At 40.0% G+C, this 14,317-nt stretch overlaps 1 pseudogene; it reads right to left on the reverse strand.

Moving 5' to 3' along the window:
* Nucleotides 1–13,676, reverse strand: part of LOC142167988 (S-adenosyl-L-methionine:benzoic acid/salicylic acid carboxyl methyltransferase 3-like) — a 51,154-nt pseudogene extending 37,478 nt beyond the window's left edge.
* Nucleotides 13,677–14,317: the final 641 nt, after the last annotated feature.

Consider the following 14,317-nt stretch of genomic DNA (forward strand, 5'->3'; position numbering starts at 1 on the left):
TGTTGTTGGTAAATTGATAACAATCTAATTTATGTTGATATTGAGCGCCTGTGGCTATTGTCAGGCGGATTATAAAATAAAATGTGGGCACGAGATACCGTGAGTAAATAATGAGGATATTTGGCACGTGAATTGTCCGTGCATTTGTGATATGAAATGAGGGCACGAGGTGCCGGGGAAGTATGATGATTTTATTATGGGCACGAGGTGCCGTGGAAATATGAAAATGGGTTGAGACCCATATTTACGAAAAATATGAAAATGGGCTGAGACTCGTATTTTGATGATTTTGAAATGAGGTGTCACATGGTGACTTTTTAATTGAAAGAATTATATTTAAAATATTTATTTGGAAGGATTTTTACTTAGAAAGTATTATATAAACGAATTGTATTTTGAAAGATATTTATTTGAGGAAATTGTATTTGAAAAGATTTATTGAAAGAATTATATTTGAAAAATACTTATTTGAGAAAATTATATTTGAAAGAGAGTTATCTGGAAGAACTATGTGAACGACATTTATTTGAAGGGCTTGATTTAATTGGGTGTAATTGTGTTTATTAATTGTTGAGTGGTATTAATGGTATTCTTGTTGTCTGTTGTGCATATCACTGGTTGTTTTATCGTGCCTTTATTATTATTTGTTTCCTATTATTTTGTATATCATATTGCACAGGCTATTAATTAGTGAGTGTCTTGACTGTACCTTGTCTCTACTCCATTGAGGTTAGTCTTGATACTTACTGGGCACTGCTGTGGTGTGCTCACTCTACATTTCTGCACATTTTGTGCAGAGCCAGGTATTGAAGATAACGGACTTGAGCAGAGTTAAAGCGGGATTGTAGGGATTCAAGATAGAGCTGCTTGGTCGTCGCAGTCCCTTGGAGTCTTTTTATTTCATTGTACTGTTAATTTGTAATCAAACAGTATTGTACATTCGGTCCTCGTGATCATTCCATTTATTCAGTTAGAGTTTGTGACTCAGTACTACCACTCTTGAGATGTTGTATATTGTAATTATTTCCGCTTATAGTTTTGATTATTTATTTAATTCAAAAAAAAAATGGCTTCAAAAATGTAATGAAAATCGGCTTACCTAGTCTTAGAGACTAGGTGCCATCATGACTCCTGTGGTGGGATTTTGGGTCGTGACAACTTGGTATCAGAGCTCTAGGTTCATAGGTTCTACGAGTCACGAACGATTCTAGTAGAGTCTTGCGGATCGGTACGGAGACGTCTGTACTTATCTTCGAGAGGCTACAGAACTGTTAGGAAATTTCCATTTCATTCATTCCTGGAGTGCGGAATTTGTTGAATTTGGAATTTGAACCTTTGTATCTCCATTCTCTCACAGAAGGTGAGAACACGTGCCACTGGGTTAGCTGAGCAGGCATCCGCACATACTGCTAGGGCTGCAAAAGTCCGGGGCTGAGATAGAGGCCGAGGTAGAGGTCGAGGGAGGGCACGTGCTGCGACTAGAGCACCTATCAGAACAACAGTTGGGGAGCCACTAGTAGCTCCAGTTGGGGGACAGGTACCAAAAGCACTTGTTGTTAACCCAGGACTTCAGGAGACTTTGGCACAGTTCCTGACTTTATTTGGTATATTAACTCAGGCGGGATTGATCTATGTTGCACCAAACATTCCGCAGATTGGGGGAGTAGCTCAGACTCCTACCAAAACTCCAGAGCAGCAGGCTCACGTTGGTCAGGTTCCGGGTTTAGTATACAACCTGTTATTCCGGTTCGGCCTGAGGTCAGGCCCGAGGCATCAGAAGAAGAACAAAAGAAATTTGAAAGGTTTAAGAAATATGATCCACCAACTTTCAGTGGCACGGCTATAGAAGATGCCCAAGAATTTCTAGAAAATTGTCAACGTATTCTCCGCACCATGGGTATTGTGGAGGTGAGCGGAGTTGCCTTTACTACATTTCAACTGTCAGGCGCAGCTTATCTGTGGCGGAAAATCTATGAAGAAGGTAGACCAGTCGATGCCACACCACCAACTTGGGCTCAATTTTGGGAAATGTTCTTGAAAGAGTTTGTTCCCCAGACTCTCAAAGATGCGTGGCGCACAGATCTTGAACGGTTACGTCAGGTCACTATGACAGTGTCAGAATATGCTATCAGGTTCAATGAGTTAGCTCGCCATGCACCTATCTTAGTTCCTACAATCAGAGAACGGGTCCGCAGATTCATTGAGGGGCTCGATTATGATATTAAAATATGCATGGCTCGAGAATTGCAAACTGATGCTTTATTTCAACAAGTAGTGGAGATTGCAAGGAAGATTGAGGGTGTTTTAGGCGAGGAAAGGGAGTCTAAAGAGGCCAAAAGGTCTCGAAGATCTAGAGGGTTCAATGGATTTTACTCTTCAGCTAGAACCCATTATAGCGGAGGCTCGAGCAGTCGGTCAGCTCAGTCTGCAAATCGGATTACTCGGGGTGCTCCAATTTATAGTGCACCACTGACACGAAATTCTTACAGTGGTTATTCCAGTTATCCGGCACAAACTCAGTACGAGCAGCCGCGACCTCACAAGGGTTGTTATGAGTGTAGTGATACTAGGCATATCATGAGAGATTGTCCCAAACTTGGGAGGGGTGGGTTTCATCAGAACACTCCAGCTACAAGCTTTATTCCAGTTGATACTCCACATGCATAGTCAGCTAGAGGTGGAGGACAGGCGGGTAGTGGGAGCCTAAGAGGTGGAGGCCCGACCCGTTGATTTAATCACTATGATTTGGCTTAGGCCAATACACCAGATGGTGTCGTTGCAGGTACGATCCTGATTTTTATTATAAAAGAATATTTTCCTTAAATTGATTTGCTTCTGAATAGTGAGGTGAATCCTCCTATTATGCTCCACTTATGGTAAGCTTCGTAAATTTGTGACCCACTTATATGTTTATCCCTGTTGGGAGATTTAAAGATGTGAGTCCGTGTCTGTTATTTTATTTCTGTACACCATTGAGGGCTATAAGTACAAAAATAATTTTTATTATTCATTACAGTGGGTTTAATGTGTTTCGAAATAATTAATTCCAATTTTTATGAATTATACGCCCTACCGGTATGAGGGTTCATTATATGTTGTTAAAATTATTTATGAAATGTATTGAAAAGAAGAAATAAAGTAAATTAAAAATTTCAGTTGGCACAATGTTCAACATAATTGTGATTCGGATTTGAGGATGAGATCCTCACATTTTTACATGATGTGAAATATTTAAACCGGGCTGCAAGACGCGATGAAAGTTATATAAGAACGAGATCCTTGTGGTGAAATATTTATGAGTTTAAAATTCTCCCTTGTGAAATTTAATTTGTGCAATAATATTAATAGGGAGTCATGCCGGTTAGGCTTATCTGATAATGCTTGTATATTTTCTGTTCATATTCAGCCATTTTCGTGCTGTAAATATTGAGTTTTAGCCTAGGTGGCGTTAAATGTGACTCATTAATCCGAGTAAGTAATCATGAGGTCTTCATGCCTCACGTTCTGTTGCCAGTATTGTGAAACTTCGAAACGAGGTGATGGTTAATATGAGATTAATTGATGATGCTGGAATTAATTGTGAACAGGTTTTAAGACCAGAGATCTGGTGATGAGCATACATATGATGTTCTTTATGTCTTGATATCATTATGCTAAGGCAATGCTGAGATTAATTTTATTGATATATACCCTGTGGTATTTTGTTGGGTTGTGGATATTTTGTTAGGGGGTGTTTGGGTGTTACTCTGGCAGGTGGATAGGCCCAATTACAGGGGAGACTCTGCCGAAAATTCTGAAAAATTTGGGAGTTAGTAAAATTTGGAGGATTGAGATTTGCAAAGGAAGAGATAAGTTATGTTATGTGTTTAAGGGCGAATGACCCTAAGCGGGGAAGAATGAAACACCCCAGAAACAATTTGTTTTTTAAGTACTTCAACATAATCAAGCAAAATTGATGTGTTCATAGGCATGAGTCGCTATATCCAGTTGAGACTAATACTGTGCGTTGTTGTGAAAAATCAGATCTTTGAAATGTTGGAGTGTAAGAAATTGATCGTAAAGTCTACAAATATGGATAAAAGAAATAATCTCAAATGAGATGACATTGTCGGGCTTATCTCAAAGGCGGTAACGTGGAATCAACCGTGAGTATATGTGTAAACGAAAAATCATCAATTTGGTAACCTCACAATAATTCTTAAAACGTTCGAGGACGAACGTTTGTTTAAGTGGTGGAGAATGTAATGACCCGACTTGTCATTTTAAGAATTTACGCCCCGCTCAGTGACTTAAGGTCTCGAGCAGCTTCGCAATATTTATTATGACCCGCGGGTGTGGTCGAGTTTGATTTACTAAAGATTCAGAATTAAATTAAAAGAACAATCCTTAATTTGAAGCTTAAATGGAAAAGATTGACCGGAGAGTTGACTTTTGAGCAAACGACTCCGGAATGGAATTGTGATGATGTCAATAGCTCCGTATGGTGATTTTGGACTTAGAAGCGTGTCAGGAAAATTATTTGGAGGTCTGCAGTGGAATTAAGCTTGAAATGCCGAAAGTTAAATTCTTGGGAAGTTTGATCGGGGGGTTGACTTTTTGATATCGAGGTAGGAATCCAATTCTGGAAATTTTAATAGGTCTGTTATGTCATTTATGAGTTGTGTGCAAAATTTGAAGTCATTCCGAATTGATTTGATGTGTTTCGGCACAAGATAAAGAATTTGAAAGTTCAAAGTTCATAGATTTTGATTTGAGGTTCAATTCGTCATTTTGATATTGTCTGATGTGATTTAAGAATTTTACTAAGTTCGTATGATGTTTTAGGACTTGATGTTATGTTTGGTTGCGGTCCCAGGGGCCTCGGGTGAGTTTGGATGCATAACGGATCGAATTTGAGTTTGGAGGAGGAGTTGAAGTTGCTGAGCATCTGGTATGATCGCACCTGCGCGAAAAAGGGCCGCAGGTGCGAGTTTGCGGATGTGAGAAATGAGTCGCGAAAGCGAAAAATCCATGGGCTGGCCAGGCACCGCGGGTGCAAAAAATTTGCCGCGGATGCGAAGAATTTTACCGCGGGTGTGAAGAATTGTACCGCAGGTGCGAAGCCGCAAGTACAAAGAAATTAACTACAGGTGCGAAGCCGCGGGTGCGAAGAAATCACCGCGGGTGCGAAAACCCCTGGGCAATACAAAAACAGAGGGGTTCCGAGCTTTTGCCATTTTAGGGCATTTCAAGCTTGGGTTGGGCGATTTTTGAGCATGGTTTTCATGGGAAAACTTGACGTAAGTCCCTTGTGATCATTTTCACTCCATAATATTGAATTATCATCGAATAATCCGATTAGATTACATATTTTTGAGGTGTAAATCGGGGGTTTGAACTTAGGGATCTGAAAACGTAAAGTTAAGATTTGGAGGTCGAGTTGTTATTGGAAATCGATAAAATTGGTATGGTTGAACTCGTATCGGAATGGGTGTTCAGATTTCATGAAACTTTTGTCGGGTTCCGAGGGTTGACTTTTGTTGACTTTTTGGAATAAAATTTTAAGTCGACGTATTATTATCCGGAATTATTTCCGATAAATTTCAATGAAGTTATACAATTAATTTGGATAGATTTGAGCTGTCCGGAGGTCAATTAAAGCAAGAAGGCTATTTTGAAATATCGGCCTACCTTCAAAGAGTAAGTGTCTTGCTTAACCTCGAGTGGGGGAATTACCCCTTAGGCATTGAGTCTTATGTGCCATTTGTAAAATGTGAAAAGCCGTGTACGCGAGGTGACGAGTATGTACTAGGGCTTATACGTGCAAAATTCATTGAATTAAATTCTTAGGTATTATTGTGTAGTAAATTGAGAAATTGTGGAAAAATATTAAATCATTTGTTTGCCATGCCTAAATCCTTATTGTTGAATTTGTTTTTATATGATAATTTGATGTGATTGTTACTTGAAATATTTATGAAATTTCGTGAGTACTGTTGGTTTAATATTTCTTGGAAATTAATTCCAATATGAATTTTCTTATGCAAATAATTAATTGAAGCAAGCTTAAGAAGAAGTGTTAACATAATTATCTAAATTTGCATTAATGAAGGCTTTGCGTTATGCTGAGAAATTTCTATCTCTATTGAATGTTTCTCGGTGTTATATACATTGTGTGGATCCTTAAGCTATATATTCTGAAATTAATTGATTTTGATATATCTTTAGAATTTAGTTGTAGCTATTGGAAAAATTATGATATGAATTGATTTTATTATGTTGCTGTGTAAATTGTTGTGTTGTGTGAGTTATTATTTTGAGGAGATAAGGGTGGCATTTCACCGTTGTTGTGTTTGTTGGAATATTGTCTGGGAGGAGCGATAAGGGTGGCTATATGAGCGATAAGGGTGGCAATAGGAGTGATATGGGTGGCTATTGATATTGTCTGGGCGGAGCGATAAGGGTGGCTATAGAAGTGATAAGGGTGGCAATAGGAGCAATAAGGGTGGCTATTGTCAGGGACGATATGTGATGATGTGAGGATTGTGGTGTTGATAATTTTCATGTGATGTTGTGATTTTCTTGTGTTTATTTTTATACCTTCTGCAATGTGTCTTGTTGTTGGTAAATTGATAACAATCTGATTTATGTTGAAATTGAGTGCTTGTGGCTATTGCTAGGCGGATTATGAAATAAAATGTGGGCACGAGGTAGCGTGAGTTAATAATGAGGATATCTGTCACTTGAATTGTCCGTGCAGTTGTGATATGAAATGTGGGCACGAGGTGCTGTGATGAAATGATAATGATAATTGGCACGTGAATTGTTCGTGCATTTGTGATATGAAATGAGGGCACGAGGTGCCGGGGAAGTATGATGATTTAATTATGGGCACGAGGTTCCATGGAAATATGAAAATGGGCTGAGACTCGTATTTACGAAAAATATGAAAATGGCTGAGTCCCATATTTTGATGATTTTGAAATGAGGTGTCACATGGTAAGTTTTTAATTTAATGAATTATATTCAAAATATTTATTTGGAAGGATTTTTAATTAGAAAGTATTATATAAACGAATTGTATTTTGAAAGATATTTATTTAAGGAAATTGTATTTGAAAAGATTTATTGAAAGAATTATATTTGAAAAATAATTATTTGAGAAAATTATATTTGAAAGAGAGTTATCTGGAAGAACTATGTGAACGACATTTATTTGAAGGGCTTGACTTAATTGGGTGTAATTGTGTTTATTAATTGTTTAGTGGTATTAATGGCATTCTTGTTATCTGTTGTGCATATCACTGGTTGTTTTATCGTGCCTTTATTATTATTTGCTTCCTGTTATTTTGTATATCATATTGCACAGGTTATTAGACTAGTGAGTGTCTTGACTGTACCTCGTCTCTACTCCATTGAGGTTAGTCTTGATACTTACTGGGCACCGTTGTGGTGTGCTCACTCTACACTTTTGCATATTTTGTGTAGAGCCAGGTATTGAACATAACGGACTTGAGCAGAGTTAAAGCCGGATCGTAAGGATTCAAGGTAGAGCTGCTTGGTCTTCGCAGTCCCTTGGAGTCTTTTCATTTCATTGTACTATTAATTTGTAATCAAATAGTATTGTATATTCGGTCCTCATGATCATTCCATTTATTCAGTTAGAGTTTGTGAATCAGTACTACCAGTCTTGGAAGGTTGTATATTGTAATTATTTCCGCTGTTAGTTTTGATTATTTATTTAATTCAAAAAAAAATGGCTTCAAAAATGCAATAAAAATCGGCTTACCTAGTCTTAGAGACTAGGTGCCATCACGACTCCTGTGATGGGATTTTGAGTCGTTACAGCTTGCCTAACAAGTGAAATGTTAGGCGCCATCACGGTCTCGTCGGTGGAAAATTTTGGGTCGTGACATTTGTTCATCAATATCTTGTTCAAACTTTGAAATCCAACAAGGAAATCTCACAAGTTCTTCATCTAAGAGGTAAGGTTCGATACCCTAGTTTTCAATTTAGAATTTGGATAGAAGATGGTTGATTAGGAGTATGATTCTTGGGTATGGGAATTTTATTTATACAAGTATGTACCAATAAGATTTGTGGAAAGACTGTTGGGCTAAAATAAGTAAAGATTGGGTTAAGGAGTGAAGAAAATCTTCTAGAAGAATCTTGTAGCCAAATTTGCATACCTAGTGATTGATAAAATGCTCAAATAAGCTGAAACCATGAAAATCTTCCTAGTTATGGTTCACTTTTGTTATTTTTCTAAATAGATTGAAATTGCTAGGATTTTCGGAACCTCGTAGTAATGTAAGGAAGGCTCAAGAAAGATTGGAGTGAGAAAGCTATTTTCGAATATCGACCTAACTTCAAAAAGATAAGTGTCTTTCTTAACCTAGAGTAGGGGAATTTTTCCTTAGGCATTGAGTCTTATGTGTAATTTGTGTAATTGAAAACCATGTACGCGAGGTGACGAGTACGTACTTGGTTTATATGTGCAAATTTTATTGAGTTAAAGTCTTGAGAGCACATTGTGTAGTAAATTGGATAATTGTTGGCATATATTTAATCTTTTATTGTCGTGCCTAAATCCTTGTTGTTGATTTTGTTGTTATATGACAATTTGATGTGATTTTTATTCGATTATTTGTGAAATTTCGTGAATTTGCTGGTTTGATAATTATTGGAATTTGATTTTATTTTGGATTTTTCCATCTGCAAATAATTAATTAAATGAGCTTAAGAAGAGGTGTTTATATAATTATTAAAAATTTAGAGTTAATGAAGACTTTGCTTTATATTGAGTAATTTTTATCTCTGTTGATTGTTTTTAGGTGTTGTACAGATTGTGTGGAGCCTTCGGATATTTGTTGTGAAATTAATTGACTTGGTTGTATCTTTGAAATTTTGGTTGTAGCCATTGGGCAAATTGTGATAGAATTGATTTTGTTATGTTGCAGTGATAATTTTCCGTGTAAATTGTTGTGTTTTGTTAATTATTATTTTGAAGATATAAGGGTGGCATTTTACCGTTGATATTATGTGGGTATAAGGGTGGCATTTCACTGTGTTTGTGTTTGCTGAAATATTGTCTGGGCGGAGCGATAAGGGTGGCAATAGGAGCGATAAGAGTGGCTATTAAAATTATCTGGGTGGAGCGATAAGGGTGTCTAGAGGAGTGATAAGGATGGCAATAGGAGCGATAAGGGTGGCTATTGTCAGGGACGATATGTGATAATGCGGGCTTATGGAGTTGATGATTTTCATGTGATGTTGTGATATTCTTGTGTTTATTTTTATACCTTGTGCAATTTTTTTTGTTGTTGGTAAATTGATAAAAATCTGATTTATGTTGAAATTGAGAGCATGTGGCTATTGCCAGACGGATTATAAAATGAAATGTAGGCACGGGGTACCGTGAGTAAATGATAATGATATTTGGCACGTGAATTGTGGGCACGAGGTGCTGTGATTAAATGATAATGATATTTGGCACGTGAATTGTCCATGCAGTTGTGATATGAAATGAGGGCACGAGGTGCCGGAAAAATATTATGATTTAATTATGGGCACGAGGTGCCGTGGAAATATGAAAAATGGGTTGAGAACCGTATTTACGAAAAATATGGAAATGGACTGAGACCCGTATTTTTATGATTATGAAACGAGGTGTCACATGGTGACTTTTTAATTGAAAGAATTATACTCAAAATATTTATTTGAAAGGATTTTATGTAGAAGGTATTATATGAAAGAATTATATTTAAAAGGTAATTATTTGAGAAAATTACATTTGAAAGAGCGTTATTTGAAAGAATTATATGTGAAAGACATTTATTTGAAGGATTTGATTTATTGTGTGTAATTGTATTTATTAATTGTTGAGAGATATTAATGGTATTCTTATTATCTGATGTGCATATTACTGGTTGTCTTATATTGCCCTTATTGTTATCTGCTTCCTATTATTTTGTATATTATATTACACAGGCTATTAGACTAGTGAGTGTCTTGACTGTACCTCATCTCTACTCCACCGAGGTTAGTCTTAATACTTACTGGGTACCGACCGTGGTATACTCATACTACACTTTTGCACATTTTTGTGTAGAGCCAGGTATTGGAGTTATTGGACTTGAGAAGAGTTAAAGCGGGATCGTAAGGATTCAAGGTAGAGTTGCTTGATCGTTGCAGTCCCTTTGAGTGTTTTTATTTCATTGTACTGTTAATTTGTAATCAAACAGTATTGTATATTCAGTCCTCGTGATCATTCCATGTATTCAGTTAGAGTTCGTGACTCAGTACTACCAGTCTTGGGAGGTTGACATTCATATTTGTTCTGCTCTGAGTTTTGGTTACTTATTTAATTCAAAAAAAATGACTCTAAAAATATAATTGAAATCGGCTTACCTAGTCTTAGAGACTAGATTTCATCACGACACCTGTGGTGAGACTTTTTGGTCGTGACAATTCTTCCATCACAAAACTATGATATGGCATTATGAGGTTTGTTCTTTTACATAGAATATGATTAGTGTATAAGCAGTAAAGAAAGTTCATATTTTATATGTCGATCATTGGTTGTATGTGGTGAACAATTTTAATAGTTTGGGCATCTACATATGAAATAGAGTAATTTTAGTAATCATTGTTAACGTGCTTTTCTAAAATATATTGACATGATTACATCATTTCATTTTCATGGTATCTAATGTGTTTTCTAATAAATCTCTCCTAATTTCTTTTGTAGGTAGTAACTAATTTGTCCAATGTTTACGCAAAAAGATAATAACGTGCCTTCTTATGGAACAATACAAAAGGAGCCACACTTGGGAGCGGCTAATATTATTTTCTTCTAATTTTACTTAGGGGTATTTTTGCTCCCTAATTTGGCTGCATTCTAGGACATGAGAGCTGTTACGCGGCGCCTTCCTGAAGTTCCTTGGAAGGGCGACGTAAGGCTAAGCAACCGGTTGCTATGCGCCAACTGAGGTCCTCGCCGTACGCTAGACTAGATTGTCAGTGCCGTACGGGAAAACCAATGTCGTGAGCAATTGAGCAGCGAAAAATGAGCAACTGATGATGAAAGCTGATGATTGTATTGATGATGATGATGATGAAAGCTATTACAAGATGCAATGCGGTGTCGGGGGGGAGAGACACCAATACAGAGAATTGTTTGAATGCTTGAATGTTTGAATGCTTTGGTCCCCCTTAATAATGCTTAAAAAAATAAATCAAAGTTACATGAGTTGACCTAAGAAAGCTGTAGAAGCACACTGAAAATGAATGAAGTAAAACTACTCTATAATTACAATGAAAAAGACTTAGTCTTCTATGGAAGCAAGTCCGATGGCAGCAACTTTGTCTTGAGCAGCAGGGTCAGCGCGCGCATTGCTGTGGGCGCGCGGCGGCACTATTTGGATCTGCCAGCGGCTGGGCGCTGGTACTTGGCATTGGGTCTGCGCGCGGGGCACTGTCTGGGTGTGCGGCGCTGATGGCAACATGATGATTTGTGCGCGCGGCATTGTCGGTGCGCGCGACACTGATGGCATTGGCCAGCCGCTGGGCGCTGGCATTGATTATCGGTGGGGCGACAGAGGCGCATGCTCGCTTGTCACTTGGCGCGGCCGAGACCACGGGGCCGACCGTGGCGCTAGGCATTGGAAGGCTTGCCGGGACGCCACGGGGCGCGTCCAAGGGGTCATGGGTCGATGATGGAAAGCAGCCCATGACATTCTCCCCCACCTGAGTTGGCGACGTCCTCGGAGCCTTACCTGCAGGATGATGATGATTGGTCAGGCTCTTGATGGCTAGGAGGTTTGTTCCCCTCAGTGTTGTGAGATGTCTTTCTGAATGATCTTCCATGCATTTCTGAAATGGCCTGAGGCGGCTGACATGGAAGACTGGATGAATTTTTCACCAGGCTGGTGTGTTCAGCTTGTATGTGGATTTCCCGATGCGCCTTTCAATGGAAAAAGGCCCGATGTAGTTTTGCAATAGGCGAGGATCTTGGGTCCTCTTTGTAAACAAGTTCCGTCTCGGGATTCTTACCATCACTTTGTCCCCTGCTTGATGTTGGGCAAAATAACGGTTTTGTTCGGCATGCCTCGTTGCCCTGTCTTGGGCCCTGACAAGATAGCTCCGCACTATCTTCAAAGTTTGTTCCCATTATGTAGAGAAACTGGCAGCTCGATGAGATGATGGCATGTTTGGTGCATTCACATTATGTGGGAGTAGCGGTTGCTGTCCGGTAACAATTTCAAAAGCACTTTTGTTTGTATGGGCGCACTTTTGTGAATTGAAACACAGCTGAGCAGCATCCAGAAGCTTCACCCAATGTGTTTGTGACCCGGTAGCAAATTGGCGGAGATATTCCTCCAGCATGTCATTGAACCGGTCTGTTTGATCATGTGTTTGTTGATGATGATGGCTTGAGTTGTAACTCAGTTTGGATCCGAGGCAACTGAAGAGTTGGGTCCAAAACTTGCTAGTGAAGCGAGGGTCGCAGTCACTGATGATGTTGCTGGGCATACCCCAATGTTTGACAACATGGGAGAAGAAGAGTCGAGCTGTTTCTTCTGCCGACATGTTCTGTGGGGCTGCGATGAAGGTAGCATACTTGGAAAACAGGTCTACTACCACCATGATGGTTGCATGATTTCCGACCTTGGGTAATCCTGTGATGAAATTCAGGGAAATGCTTTCCCAAGGTCTCTGTGGGACAGGTAGCGGCTCCAAGAGTCACGCTTGTGCTGAGTGATCTGACTTGTCCTTTTGGAATCCTTGACAAGTCTTCACACAATGAGGGGCGCCATGAGCTGTTGGACCCCGATGATGTCATGCCTGTTTGATGATGTTGAGGGCAGCCGGAACCATGGGTTCAGGTCTATTGGTTCCCTCCTTAAACTGCATGGCCGTGATGTTTCTAGCGGCCATCTTCCTAGATATGCACGGTATGGTGTGGGGTTTGGCCCCGTTGTCTCCCATCATTAGGAGCATGTTGGCATATGGTACCGGGATGGTGTTGGTCTGCCTGAGGAATTCCAATCCCACTATCAGTTCGAAGTCATCGATGATAGCTATGCGTAGGTCGAATATTCCCTTGTATGGGCCAAGTTGGATTGGCGCTTCTTTGGCTATTCCACTCACTTGCTGAGATGGAGAGTTGATAGCCTTGACAGGACCCTTGCATTTTTGCACTGCTAGACCGAGGCGTTGCACCTGAGTTGAGGCCAGGTAGTTGTGGCTAGCACCCGTGTCTATCAATGCCCGAATAGGTCTGCCGTTTACTTTCATGTCAACGAATATTAAGGTCCTCTTTTGTGATGTGGGAGGCCTCTCGTCCGCCTTTCCTTTCCCTTTCTTGTCGATTGGGAATGCCTTCTTCTTGGGGTTGCCAGTACTGGTTCCCGCCAAGGTATCATGAATGGAGCCGACAAATGCGTTGAAGGCACCTACTTGATCGGCGCCGTCTGAGTCGTCGGTATCTGTCTCATCATCGTCAACAGTTTGTTGAGCATTGGCTTGGGTATTGGGGCATTGATTGTTCCAATGTTTCCCACCGCAATGACGGCATTTTGATGGGGGCTTTCTCCCCTGATTGTTGTTGACTGATGTAGTAGTGTTACTGCTTGAGGAAGGAGTCTTGGATTTGGATGTACCTCGATCTCCTCCGTTTCTGTTGGGGCCACCATTGCTAGGTTGGCTCCCGTTGTATCCCCCTCGGACAGGCGGTGGGGCCTATCCTTCTGAGTTTCCAACTGGTAATCCCCAAGGCACTCAGCAGCTTGAATGGCCTTGGGCAGGGTATCTACCCGTTGTCTTTGCAGCTCCATACGAGCATGAGGTTTCAAACCTTCTATGAATGCGAACAGTTTGTCTTTGTCCCCCATATCCCGTATGTTTAGCATGAGTGCGGAGAATTCACGCACGTAGTCCTGCACCGACCTGGTGTGGCGGAGTTCACGCAACTTTCTCCGTGCATTGTATTCCACATTTTCGGGGAAGAACTGCAGGCGTATGGCGGCCTTCAGTTCTGCCCATATCTGGAGAGTATCTTCACCGGCCCTGATGGCTTCGTATTTGACTCGCCACCAGAGTTTTGCATCGCCTTGAAGATACATGGCAGCAGTTGCTACCTTTTTGGATTCTTCCAAATGTCCAACGGCATCGAAGTATTGTTCGATGTCGAAGATGAAGTTTTCCAATTCTTTAGCATCCCGGGCTCCGTTGTATGGCTTGGGCTCCGGAATTTTCAGCTTTTGTGGCATGGGGGCAATGTTCGTGGCACCCCTGATGTGGTTTTCGCCTCCTTTGAGCAGGCTTTGAAGGGCAG

This window comes from Nicotiana tabacum, chromosome 13 (genome assembly GCF_000715075.1).
Source record: "Nicotiana tabacum cultivar K326 chromosome 13, ASM71507v2, whole genome shotgun sequence".
Taxonomy (NCBI): domain Eukaryota; kingdom Viridiplantae; phylum Streptophyta; class Magnoliopsida; order Solanales; family Solanaceae; genus Nicotiana; species Nicotiana tabacum.